Here is a 14,424-nt window from a genome sequence, read left to right as displayed (position 1 = left end):
TCACATTATTTCACTTGTTAATAATAGATTGAACCATATGAAACTGCTGTTTTTGTAGGTCAAAAGTGGTCAAATATTGCCAATATTCTGTGTTCTGACCTAATATTTCAATAGTGTCAGGTCCAAGGCCACGACTACACCAAATGTCCTGCTTGGGGTTGGGTTCCAGCCCCAGCTGAGGTCCGAAGCAAGTGGGTGGATGGGCGAATAGCTGAAAGAACTCTCAGGGGGCTGTAAGCAGGTGAAATGTAATTTTATTCAGCAGCTCTCTCAGCAGCAGCTCTCTTACGCTGTCTGCCTTTACCTCAGCTGTCCGCTCTGGCTCTGCGGCTCCTGTCACTCCCGTGCTTGCAGCTGCGCTCCCTGGCCTGCAAGGCCAGCCACAGGGTCAGCAGCTTAACTGTTTCCCTCTGGGCACAAGCCGGTTCCTGGCTCCCCCTCCGCCTGCCTTCAAGGCACCTGGCTGTCCCTTACAGGGGCCAGCAGTGTTACTCTCTCTCTCGGCAGCAGCACGTGAGCTGTGCTGTGCCATGTCAAACTGAGCCCCACACACAGCATCAGCAGGGCAGTTATACCTTCTCCAGACAATAGGGACTCAGAGCCAAGTATGAGCTTACACAAACGGGTTAGATAACAAGTGGAGTATGCACCTGTGCCCTAAACTTGCTGAGTCACTCTGGCCCGGATCTCCGCCTCAGCCTATTCCTTGACCAAAGCACATCCATGTACCTTATGAGTCTCTTAACTGCCAACAACTCTTTTTTCCTAACATAACCACTAAGCCATTATCACACCTAACAAAATTAACAATAATTCCTTAATGTCTAACAGTGAAACCATTTTCAAAATATTCCAACTGTATCAAATGTGTCTTTGAATTCACTATTGTTTAAATCAGGATCCAAACAAGGTCTACACATTAATTTGGTGAAAATAACTTTGTAAGTGATCTTACTCTCATTTAGCACTGTCACTTAAAAAGAACCTAGGCAGGTAATATGGAATGGTGGACAATCTTCAATCTACAAAATTTAGACTACAAAATATACAAGAAGCTCCTTGTATATATTACTAAATACACATTTTATTGCATTAATATGTTTATATATATAAAATCTTACAGATTCCAGGCATTGTGCTTTTTGCTTTACAGGTTTTCTGCATTTGCCCTTATGAAGTAACTGCCAATATCATGCCAGGAGATGAGAAAGGGTCCCCCGGACGCCAACACATATGGCCGAGGTCACCAGCTAATAACTGTCAGAACTGAGATTGGAATTTTAAGTTGTGAGGCTCCCAAGTCCAAGCTCTTCATTGCTGTGCGCAACCTGTGCTTTTTGCTCTGGTCCTGGTGAGCATTAATATGCCAGACAAATGCATATTAATATTTTATTCCACAAATGTTTCAGTCAGCTCAAGGTGCTGTAACAAATATACCACAGGCTAGATGACTTAAATGTTTATTTCTCGCACTTGTGGAAGCTGGGAGGTCTAAGATCAAGGTGCTGACAGATCTGGTGTCTGGTTAGGGCTCTGTTGCTGGTTTACAGATGGCTGTCTTCTCATTATATCCTCATTATGTCTGAGAGCAGAGATTGAGAGCAGGGTTCTGTATCTCTTTTTATAAGGGCACTAATCCCATTTGTGGGAGCTCTACCCTTATGACCTAATACCTCTCAAAGGCCCTGTCTCCTCTTACCAGCACATTGGGGGTTAGGATTTCAACACATGAATTTGGGGGAGGGAAGACAAAAACATTCAGTCTATAGCAACAAAGTACTCAGATCTTGTAGGAAAGGGGCTTATAAAAGTAAGCCAGGATTGAGGAACTGCATCCCCATGACTCGGGGGAGTCAGTATGTAAGACCACCCTCTGCACTTCCTCTCTCTCATCATTCTCCCTCTGCATCCCCAGCCCTCACTGTGGTGCCCCTCTTCCCCTGACCTGGCTTGGCCTCTGGTCTTCTTCCCCTCACTTCCTTACTCCTAATGTTCATCCCCTTTTGCCTCTTGCTTTATCTGCTTTTCCACTCAAGTTTTTTAAACTGAACCCTAACCTGCAAACTAACCCCAACGCTGGGTGGTGGTTCATTTATAGCATTTTTTGCTCTCGTCAATTCAGACTAATGAACCCTGTACTGGTATTTCAGAGTAAAGAGTTCAATCCCCTTCCCCTGTCGGAAGATCTAATTCTCTCCACTTAAAACATGTTACTGGTGGCTCACTCCTCTAATCCCAGCACTTTGGGAGGGATCATGAGGTCAGGAGTTCGAGACCAGCCTGACCAACATGGTGAAACCCTATCTCTACTAAAAATACAACAATTAGCTGGGCGTGCTAACATAAACCTGTAATCCCAGCTGCTCAGGAGGCTGAGGCAGGAGATTCGCTTGAACCTGGGAGGCGGAGTTTGCAGTGAGCCGAGATCATGCCACTGCACTACAGCCTGGGCAACAGAGTGAGACTCCGTCTCAGAAAAAACAAACAAACAAACAAACAAACAAAAAACAAAAAAAACATGTTACCCCCGGTGACTCACAGCAGGCACAACATCTATGCTGAGTTGTGAGTTTCTCTGCTTACATCATGTGGTCATCACCTGGCTCGCCTAACAGTTCCCAGGGAGATGTCTGCTTCAAGAGAACAACCATAGTTGGAGAGATAGGAGGATCATCTTGACAGCACTTCACAAACTTTAACGGGCATAGAAATCTTATTTGCGGGTCTTTTAAAATGAAAGTTTTGATTTGGTATTTCTGGGATAGGGCCTGAGGGATCATGAGGTCAGGAGTTTGAGACCAGCCAAGGTGGCGGGTCATGAGGTCAGGGGTTCAACATCAGCCTGACCAACATAATGAAACCCCGTCTCTACTAAAAATACAACAATTAGCTGCGCATGGTGACACGAGCCTATAATCCCAGCTACTCAGGAGGCTGAGGCAGGAGAATCACTTGAACCTGGGAGGCGGAGGTTGCAGTGAGCCGAGATCATGAAACTGTACTCCAGCCTGAACAACATAGTGAGACTCTTGTCTCAAAAAAAAAAAAAAAAAAAAAAAAAGTTACCGCCGGTGACTCACAGCAGGACAACATCTATGCTGAGTTGTGAGTCTCTCTGCTTACATCATGTGGTCACCACATAGTAGTTCCCAGGGAGATGTCTACTTCAAGAGAACAGCCATAATTGGAGAGATAAGAGGATCATTTTGACAGCACTTCACAAACTTTAACGGGCATAGAAATCTTATTTGTGGGTCTTTTAAAATGAAAGTTCTGATTTGGTATTTCTGGGATAGGGCCTGAGGTGCTGTGTTTCTAACAAGCTCCCTGGTGGTGTCAGTGCTGCTGGTCCATAGACCCACCCCTCTTTAAAACACAAGAATCTAGATCACTGGTTCTCAGCACCTGCTACACATTAAAACCCCCTAGGATGCTTTTTATTAGGGTAAGTGTTGGTGCAGGGATATGTAGGAGCTCCCAGAGGATTCTAATGAATAATCAGTGAAAACCACCACATTGGAGGCTGTAGTGGCAGCAGGAATTGGGTGGCCAGTGGAGGAATCCCTGGTGGGCTGAAGGTGCGGCATGGTCACGGGAAAGTGGAGGTCCTGGCTCCAGAGGGTCTTTGTTCCTCTGCATGCCCTGCCTCCCTTCGCTGTCCCTCACCTTTGCTCTCCCTTTTCTCTATTGTCTCTGCCGATCCACCCCCTTCCCAAAGCATCTTCTCAACAAGAAAAAAAGCTGAACCAACTGAAGACCAATATTTTTCTTGGATCTATCAGAAAATTGAAGTCACAGGACAAACCACACTCTGAAAATTGGAGACACAGGCAAATAAAGAGGATCCCAACTTACCAAGAGTGGAAGCCCACATCAGGAGCACACAGGTAGGAGCACTGAAACTGAAATTGACAAATTTCTGAATGCTCACTCTGGGCAGTGTTGAGTTAAAAATTCCAGATGCCCCAGTTCTAGGGGATGCACCCCAGCTTTTGTTTTATCTCCAGGGGCCCCACCAAATTCTCAGGGTGAAGATTGGAGAAAAATTTATTCATACTTCCAATAGAGGGAGGGGGAAAAAGCTGTGGCTTCCAGGAAATAAATCTTTCTGAAAAAGATGTTGGGATTCAAAAACAACCGTAAATCTGAGCAAGCATGCCATTCAGCACACGATCAGCGATGATGAGTTATTAGATGCTAGGCGCCATGCTAGGTGCTGGGGATTGAGGATGAATAAGACCGCTCCCTCTCCTCCAGGAACTCTAGTCTAGTGGGAAATGCATATGTGCAAACAACTATGTCAGGGATTGTTATAGCTCCTCATGTCCCGTCTCTTCTTCTTGCATAATAATAGAACCCTCCTTTTAAGCTGAGCGTGTGTGTCTCAGGATAAAGATTACATATCCCAGCCTCTCTTGCAAGGCAGATGTCATCATGTGAGAAGTATTGGCCAATGGGATGTAGTAGAAGTTGTTTTGTGCAGCTTTCTGAGACATGTTCTTAAAATAAGGGATGTCCCAGTGCTAACCCCTGGTAACTGTGGATATGCCTTAGTTGGGGAAATGGTCATGCAGATATAATTAAATCAAGGATTTCAAGAAGAGATCATCCTGGATACAAAGGGTGGCAGCTCTCCTGCCTTTTCTTTCTACTGGCTAGAAAGCAAATATCTTGGATAATGAGGTGGAAACCTCAACCAAAAGCCTGGGTTTCTGATTATTATAAAGTCACCATACCAGCCTGTATATATGTAACTCTAAAGAGACGTAGCTTGATGCACTTGGTATACTTGAGCCATTTGCATGCATCCTTTCATTCCACAAGTATCTCGTGAGGGCCTTGTATGCTAGGCACTGGGCATACAGCAGCAAAACACAGCCACAGAACCTGCCCTTAAAGCCAGCTTTTTTATTTTTTGTAATTTAACAAAATACAAAAATTTTATTTTGATATTTCAAATTTCACATTGAAATTTTATTTATTTTTAAATTTCCAACTTTTATTTTAAGTTCAGGGGTACATGATATGCAGGATGTGCAGGTTTGTTACATGAGTAAATGTATGCCATGGTGGTTTGCTGCACAGATCATCCCATCCCAATATCCAGGTATTAAGCCCAGCATCCATTAGCTTTTCTTCCTGATCCCTCTCCCTCTTCCCACCCCTCCACCCTCCCACCCTCCAATAGGCCCCAGTGTGTGTTGTTCCCTCCCCACCCCCCTGTGTTCTCATCATTTAGCTCCCATTTATGAGTGAGAACATGCGGTATTTGGTTTTCTGTTCCTGCATTAGTTTGCTAAGGGTAATGGCCTCCAGCTCCATCCATGTCCCTGCAAAGGACATAATCTCATTCCTTTTTATGACTGCATAGTAGTCCATGATATATGTACCACATTTTCTCTATCCAGTCTATCACTGATGGGCATTTAGGTTGATTCCATATCTTTGCTATTGTGAATAGCGCTGCAATGAACATACACATGTATGTGTATTTATAATAGAATGACTTATATTTCTTTGGATATATACCCAGCAATGGGAATACTGGGTTGAATGGTATTTCTGCCTCTGTGATATTTGAGGAATCACCACACTGGCTTCACAATGATTGAACTAATTTACACTCCCACCAACAGTGTAAAAGCGTTCCTTTTACTCCACAACCTTACCAGCAGCTGTTGTTTTTTAACTTTTTAATAATCACCATTCTGACTGGTGTTAGATGGTATCTCATTGTGGTTTTGATTTGCATTTCTCTAGTGATCAGTGATGTTGAGCTCTTTTTCATATGTTTGTTGGCTGCATGTTTGTCTTCTTTTAAGAAGTGTCTGTTTATGTCCTTTGTCCACTTTTTAATGGGGTTGTTTTTTTCTTGTAAATTTGTTTAAGTTCCTTACAGCTGTTGGATATTAGACCTTTGTCAAATGAACAGATTGCAAAAATTTTCTCCCATTCTGTAGGCTGTGTGTTTACACTGTTGATAGTTTCTTTTGCTGTGCAGTGGCTCTTTAGTTTAATAAGATCCCATCTGTCAATTTTTGCTTTTGTTGCAATGGCTTTTGAGGCTCTGTCATGAAATTTTTAACTGTGCCTATGTCCTGAATAGTATTGCCTAGGTTTCCTTCTAGGGTTTTTATGGTTTAGGGTTTTACATTTAAGTCTTTAATTCATCTTGAGTTGATTTTTTTATATGGTGTAACGAAGGGGTCCAGTTTCAATTTTCTGCATATGGCCAGCCAATTCTCCCAGCACTCTTTATTAAATAGGGAATCCTTTCCCCGTTGCTTGTTTTTGTCAGGTTTGTCAAAGATCAGATGGTTGTAGGTGTGCAGTCTTATTTCTGGGTTCTCTATTGTGTTCCATTGGTCTATGTGTCTGTTTTTGTACCAGTACCATGCTGTCTTGGTTACGGTAGCCTTGTAGCATAGTTTGAAGCCAGGTAGAATGATGCCTCCAGCTTTGTTCTTTTTGCTTAGGATTGCCTTGGCTATTTGGACTCCTTTTTGGTTCCATTTGAATTTTAAAATAGTTTTTCCTTATTCTGTGAAGAATGGCAATGGTAGTTTAATGGGAATAGCATTGAATCTATGAACTTCTTTGGTCAGTATGGCCATTTTAACGATATTGATTCTTCCTGTCCATGACATGAAATGTTTTTCCATCTGTTTGTGTCATGTCTGATTTCTTTGAGCAGTGGTTTGTAGTTCTCCTCAAAGAGGTCCTTCACTTCCCTTGTTAGCTATATTCCTAGATATTTTATTCTTTTTGTGACAGTTGTGAATGGGAGTTCATTTGTGATTTGGCTCTTGGTTTGCCTGTTAGTGTATAGGAATGCTAGCGATTTTTGCACATTGATTATCTAAACTGAGACTTTGCTGACGTTGCTTATCAGCTTAAGAAGCCTTTGGGCTGAGATAATGGGGTTTTCTAGATATAGGATCATGTCGTCTGCAAACAGAGATAGTTTGACTTCCTCTCTTCCTATTTGAATACCTTTTATTTATTTCTGTTTGCCTGAGTGCCCTGGCCAGAATGTCCAATATTATGTTGAATAGGAGTGATGAGAGAGGGCAACCTTATCTTGTGCTGGTTTTCAAGGGGAATGCTTCTAGCTTTTGCCCATTCAGTATGATATTGGCTGTGGGTTTGTCATATATGGCGCCTATTATTCTGAGGCATGTTCCTTCAATACATAGTTTATTGAAATAAAAAAAAAAGAAAAACTTTGTTTAAACGAAGTCTTGCTCTTGTCGCCCAGGCTGGAGTGCAATGGTATGATCTCGGCTCACTGCAACCTCTGCCTCCCGGGTTCAAGCAATTCTCCTGCCTCAGCCTCCCAAGTAGGTGGGATTACAGGTGCCTGCCACCACACCTGGCTAATTTTTGTATTTTTAGTAGAGACAGGGTTTCACCATGTTGGCCAGGCTGGTCTCAAACTCCTGACCTCAGGTAATCCACCCTTCTCAGCCTCCCAAAGTTCTGGGATTGCAGGCATGAGCCACCACACCCAGCCATTGAAAGTTTTTAACATGAGGGGATGTTGAATTTTATCAAAGGCCTTGTCTGCATCTATTGAGATCATCATGTGGTTTTTATCTTTAGTTCTGTTTATGTGATGAATCACATTTATTGATTTGCATATGTTGAACCAGCCTTGCATCCTGGGGATGAAGCCTACTTGATCATGGTGGATAAGATTTTTGATGTACTGCTGGATTTGGTTTGCCAGTATTTTGTTGAGGATTTTGCATAGACGTTTATCAAGAATATTGGTCTAAAGTTTTTTGTTGTTGTATCTCTGCCAGGTTTTGGTAGCAGGATAACGCTAAAGCCAGCTTTTTTCTGTTCCTCTTATGAGCCAAGATATTTTCTAACTCAGAGCCTTTGTCTATGCTGTTCTCTCTGTCTAGGGCAGCACTGTTCAGTAGAACTACGTGTTCTGTGTCTGTGCTGTCCAATATGGCAGCACAGACATGTAACTACTGAGTACTTGAAATGTGGCTAGTGTGACTGAGGCATTGATTTTTTATTTTAATTAATTTAGATTAATTAATGTGGCTCTACTCTACTGCTTTCCCCAAATGGCTAACTCCTTGAGGTGGCTATGGACCGTGAACATAAATTCTTTGACATGCCTCCAGTTGAGAGATGAGGTCTCTATCCCTTCTCCTTGAATCTGGGTGGGCTTGTGACTGAATGGTGGTAGTGACATTATGTGACTTCCAAGGCTAGGTAAGACAAAGCCTTGTAGCTTCTGCCTTGGGCTCTTGAAGGTCATACTCTTGGGGCTCTTGCCCCCAGGAAGCTGCATCTCAGAACCCAGCCACCCCACTGCGTGCAGCTGAAGCCACACAGGAGATCACAAGTAGTTGCTGCATCCCAGCCTCGGCCTACCATAGAAACTACCACCAACCTAGTGGCTTAAAATATTCTCTTGCAGTTCTGGAGGCCAGAAGTGTGCAATCAAAGTGTTGGGAGGGGACAGCAGGTTCCATGCCCTCCTAGCTTCTGGTGGTAGCTGGCAATCTTTAATCTGCCTTATGCAGAGAATCGGAATATGCCACCTAAAACATGCCACTTAGGCATAAGGATAATTTTGAGCTGAAGGCAATTGAGACACAACATATGCAAAAGGATCTCTCTATTCTCCCTGTTTCTGCGTAAAACAGGGTACAAATTTCCCTTTCTGAAGGTGTTACCACCCACTGCCCCCCTGCCACCCCTCCCGGCCCCGCACCACTGCCATATCAGGAGAACAACCGTTATCCCTGGGGACAGAACATCAGACGGAGTTCTGTCTGCGCAAACTAACTTTACCTTCCGTAAGTTTCCTCCATATATTTACCTTCCCACAAATTACTGACCCTAGAAGCCCAACTCCCTTTTCCTGTCTTGTCACTTCTTCATAAACCCATTGCTGTTTGCTTAGATGGTAATGGTATATAAGCCTGAAATTCTAACCACCCCTTTTGAGTTATTTATCACTGAGTTCTCCTTCATGCATGCATGTAGTACATATAAGTAAACTCTGTGTTTTTTTTCTCATGTTAACTTGTCTTCTCCAAGTTTGATTTGCAGGCCCCAGCTACTGAACCTAAGAGAGTAGAAGAGGTGTTTCCTCCCCCACACTTGGCTTATAGACATATCACTTCAATCTCCACCTCCACCTCTGTCTCCACATTGCCTTCTCTTCCACGTTTCTCCTCTACTCAAATATCCTTCTCTTTTCTCTTAAGGACAACAGTTATTGGATTTAGGGCCCACCATCAATACAAGATGATCTTGAGAATCTTAATTTGATTACATCTGCAAAGACCCTTTTTCCAAGTAAGTATTTCACATTGACAGGTACCAGAGATTAGGAGTTGAATGGCAGGGCATAGTGGCTTACGCCTATAATCCCAGCACTTTGGGAGGCCGAGGCAGGCAGATCACCTGAGGTCGGGAGTTCGAGACCAGCTTGACCAACATGGAGAAACCCCATCTCTACTAAAAATACAAAATTAGCCGGGTGTGGTGGTGCATGCCTGTAATCCTAGCTACTGGGGAGGCTGAGACAGGAGAATTGCTCGAACCTGGGAAGCAGAGGTTGCAGTGAGCCGAGATCGCGCCGTTGCACTCCAGCCTGGGCAACAAGAGCAAAACTCCATCTAAAAAAAAAAAAAAAAGGAGTTGAACGTATTATTTTGGAGTCACTATTTAGCCTAACTATACCGCCTAAAATATGAGTGAGGAAGCCTGGAGATGATCCCAGCCCCAGCTGTTTGCATTACCCCTAGACATTCAAGTCTTCCTGGCTAAGACTCTAAACATTATAGAGCAGAGATATGCTATTTCCACCATGCCTCACTGAAATTCTGACCTAAAGAATGTTTTAGCATAATAAAATGGTACTGTTTTATGCCACTAAGTTTGGGATAGTTTATTATGCAACAATAGGTAACTGGAAATTCCTATTCATCTTTTAAGCTCAGTTCAAAAAACATGTCTTCAAAGACATCTCCTTAGCTATCTCCTCTATGGTCTAAATTATATTTCCCTCTCTTTGCTTTACTTTTATGACACTTATCACAATTTGTAATTATATATGCACTTAGGTGTTTTGTTTTGTTTTTTAAAACGTCAGTCACCCTCACTAGACTTCCATTTCATGAGGGCAAGGACAAAGTTTGTTTTAGTCAGCACTATATCCTATGTGTGCCAGGTACACAGCAAATGCCCAATAAATATTTGCTGAATGACTGAAATTCTGGTCTTTCTGTGACTAAATCTACAACTGACATTTCCTTGTCATCTGAACTGAGACAGCTCCTGGAAAACACTGTTTATTTTGCCATTTTAGCTTCCAGACTAAATAAGCTAGAATGCAACAAGTGGGAAGCAACATTTTCATTTTCTATGATTCAAACATTAGTTCTTGCTGTCCCAGTTCCCTGGATTAAGTAATTGCTGTAGTTTTCAATTGTAGTGAAAAGAAGTGAATACAAAGACAGCTAGGCTATGAGATAGCCTCTTCAATTTTTAAGAAAGCATCTGTAAGTATACAAAAAGAACCTCAAATTGTCCTTGTGCATGAGTAAGCAACAATCTCATGAAACATTCTTCCATGAAATGAAAGATTAATGACAAAACAAAGTTAATAGGCTCCTCCTGACATCTTGATCAACAGACATCTTTTTCTAGAAAGTTCACTGGTGCAAGTCCCACTACTATTTTTGTTGGAACAATAACATATATAGGATATAAATTAAAAGGCAAAGCATGTTAAAGGAGGCCAAAATTAGATAAAACTTATAATTACTTGTACAAATTACCACAGGGATAGAGCGTAACAGAAGTCAGGAAGTAGGTAGGAATTTTAACAGAAACTGAGCACCAGCAGTTGGCACTCCCCTGCATGGCTGTCACTCTCCTCACTGTGGTTGGTGGCCTGGTCAGTGGTGAGCGAAGTATTCCTGCCCTTCCAGGCATATCCAGCTTGTACACAGTAGGAATTCTGACAAGATCTGGAATGCCCTACACGATCACATTCTTACTGTGCTTTCTTAAATTCCATATTTGTCTACCAGTGTCAGACTAATGGCCAAAGTTGTTTCCATTTTCCCTGTGATCCAGATCCCATACTCTGAACCACCTTCTTATCTAACTTGTACAAACCACACCAGAATTTCCCCTGCTTTAAATCACCCAGAGCCAGGTACCAGACAACTAAAGACAACCCCGACAGCCCAAAGCTCAGTGACATTATTTAAACTAGCCATTCCTAAGCAATCTCCCCTGCCCTGCCTTGTCTTACTTGCAAAAATGCCAATAAAGGCTCTAAACCATGCTTTCCCCTTGCTCCTGCCTCCTGACCACACCTATTGTTTCCCCATGTGGCCCAGTGTGGCCTGGCTTGCCCCCTCCTCTCGGAAACTATAAGTAATAAATTCTTCTTTCAATGGCATTAGCCTCTCCAGGTTGTCACTCAGTCACCATAAATTAAAATGCTGCGGGTACAATTGAGACAGATCAGCCCTTAGGGGCTTTGTGGTCGCTGATTCCTCTGCCCAGGCCTCTCTTCACCCTGTATCCACATTGCACCCACATGGCTTCTTCTCTCACTACATTGAAGTCTCTGCACAAGTATCACCATATCTGAGAAGCCTTCCCCGATCACCCTGCTAAGTAACTAGAAACCCCTCCTACCTCTAATGGTCTCTACCTGCTTTGTCCTGCTGTATTTTTCTTCATAGCTTGTATCACTACTTGACTCATTTTATATTTATTTGTTTTGTATCATTCCTCATTCCCCACCTCACATAACATAAGCTTCATTAAAGCAAAACATGCTGTTTCATTAACAGCAGGGTTCCTACCACTTAGAACAATGCCTGGCACGTAGCAGGTATAAAATATATACATATATATTTTGAGACAGAGTCTTGCTCTGTCGCCAGGCTGGAGTGCAGTGGCGTGATCTCGGCTCACTGCAACCTCCGCCTCCCGGGTTCACGCCATTCTCCTGCCTCAGCCTCCCAAGTAGCTGGGACTATAGGCTCACACCACCAAGGCCAGCTAATTTTTGTGTTTTTAGTAGAGATGAGGTTTCATCATGTTGGCCAGGATGGTCTCCATCTCTTGACCTCGTGATCCACCCACCTCAGCCTCTCAAAGTGCTGGGATTACAGGCGTGAGCCACCGCACCCGGCCAAAATATATATTTTTCAGTGAATAAACTTCGTTTGTTCAGAGCACCCGGCCCATCAATGAACACATGAGTGGTCTCAATCCCCTTCAGATTTGTGACTCTCACTGGGGCTGGGTATCTATAAGAAGCCAGTCCTCTGGATCAATATGACATGAATTTGTAAAAGGGAGTAAGCAGTTTAAAAACATATCCTGGGAAATCCCAGGATAAAATCCCAAGGAAGCTGTTTATGGAATCAATACTGGGGACTCCTGGGGGTTAGAAAAAGGAGCAATTACGATTCCTGAACAATCTGACCATATGGTTTTTCTCTAAAAATCTGCTTTGTCTTGGATTTGGGGCTCTGTGACACTAGGGGGTAAGGAAAATATTTCACTTTATCATATTGAAACAGCGTCTTGCCCTCTAATGGGGTTGAAGCAGGGTCTGGGAAGCATTTTGGTAACTGTTGGTACAGACATCCTCAGGGTAGACAGGATGCATTCCCTACAGATGGAGCCTACATTATTTATCTCTGCTAGGCAGCTCCCCAATTGTACCTCCCAGCCCAACACAAGTGCATAGTTGACACGGGCAGCCTTTCTCTCCCAGTGATAACAAACGCTGTAACCACTTTTCAAAGGAAAGCTGGGTACACCAGATGCTTGTAATAATGTATCTCAAAAGGTCTGTAAAACATTTAGGGTAAAGACAAATAAGACATTAACAATGATGACTGAAAATTCAGAGGCTTAAGAAGGAGACCATTCGGGAAGAAAGAAAGGAAATGAAGGAGGGAAGAAGGATGAAGGAGGGAAGAATGCTACTCTCTAACAAGACACAAGAACTTATATTCATCATTTGTATGCCCATTGCCTCTATGAAAAAAATCTCCCAGGGTGTGATGGCTCATGCCTGTTGTGGGGAAAAGAAAGATCAGACTGTTACTGTGTCTGTATAGAAAGAAGTAGACATAAGAGACTCCATTTTGTTCCGTATTTGAGATGCTGTTAATCTGTGACCCTACCCCCAACCGTGTCCTTGCAAGAGACATGTGCTGTGGTGACTCAAGGTTTAATGGATTTTGGGCTGTGCAGGGTGTGCTTTGGTAAACAAGTGCCTGAAGGCAGCTTGCTGGTTCAAAGTCATCACCATTCTCTTAATCTCAAGTACCCAGGGACACGTACACTGCCAAAGGTCACAGGGACCTCTGCCTAGGAAAGCTAGGTATTGTCCAAGGTTTCACCCCATGTGATAGTCTGAAATATGGCCTCATGGGAAGGGAAAGACCTAATCGTCTCCAGCCTGACACCTGTTAAGGGTCTGTGCTGAGAAGGACTAGTATTAGAGGAAAGAAGGCCTCTTGGCAATTGAGATAGAGAAAAGCATCTGTCGCCTGCTTGTCCCTGGGCAATGGAACATCTCGGTATAACATCTGTGTGTTCTGTTTACTGAGAAAGGAGAAAACCGCCTTAGGGCGAAAGGTGAGATGTGCTAGCGGCAATGCTGCTCTTTATGCACTAAAAAGGTTTATGGAGATGTTTACATATGCATATCAAGGCACAGCACTTTTCCTTAAACTTATGTCACAGAGATCTTTATTTATATGTCTTACTGCTGACCTTCTCCCTACGATGATCCTATTATCCTGCCACTTCCCTTTTTCTAAGATGGTAAAGATAATCATCAATAAATACTGAGGGAACTCAGAGACCGGTGCCGGTGCAGGTGTGGGTCCTCTGTATGCTGAGTGCTGGTCCCCTGGGCCCACTTTTTCTTTCTCTGTACTTTGTCTCTGTGTCTCATTTCTTTTCTTAAGTCTCTCGTTCCACCTAATGAGAAATGCCCACAGGTGTGGAGGGGCAGGCCACCCCTTCACCTGTAATCCCAGCCCTTTGGGAGGCCGAGGTGGGCAGATTGCCTGAGCTCAGGAGTCCACGACCAGTCTAGGCAACACATTGAAACCCCATCTCTACTAAAATACAAAAAATTAGCTGGGTGTGGCAGCGTGCACCTGTAGTCCCAGCTACTCAGGAGGCTGAGGCAGGAGAATGATTTGAACCCGGGAGGCAGAGGTTGCAGTGAGCCAAGATTGCACCACTGCACTCCAGCCTGGGTGACAGAGTGAGACTCTGTCTTTAAAAAAAAAAAAAAAAAAAAAATCTCCCAAATAACTTTCCATACAGGGTGATTTGGAAGCCAGTTAACTATGGACTTTAAGATATTTTCCTTTACCTAACTCAGATACTCAGAAC

The sequence above is a fragment of the Theropithecus gelada genome, chromosome 6 (assembly GCF_003255815.1).
Source record: "Theropithecus gelada isolate Dixy chromosome 6, Tgel_1.0, whole genome shotgun sequence".
Taxonomy (NCBI): domain Eukaryota; kingdom Metazoa; phylum Chordata; class Mammalia; order Primates; family Cercopithecidae; genus Theropithecus; species Theropithecus gelada.
Note: the sequence above shows the minus strand (reverse complement) of the source record.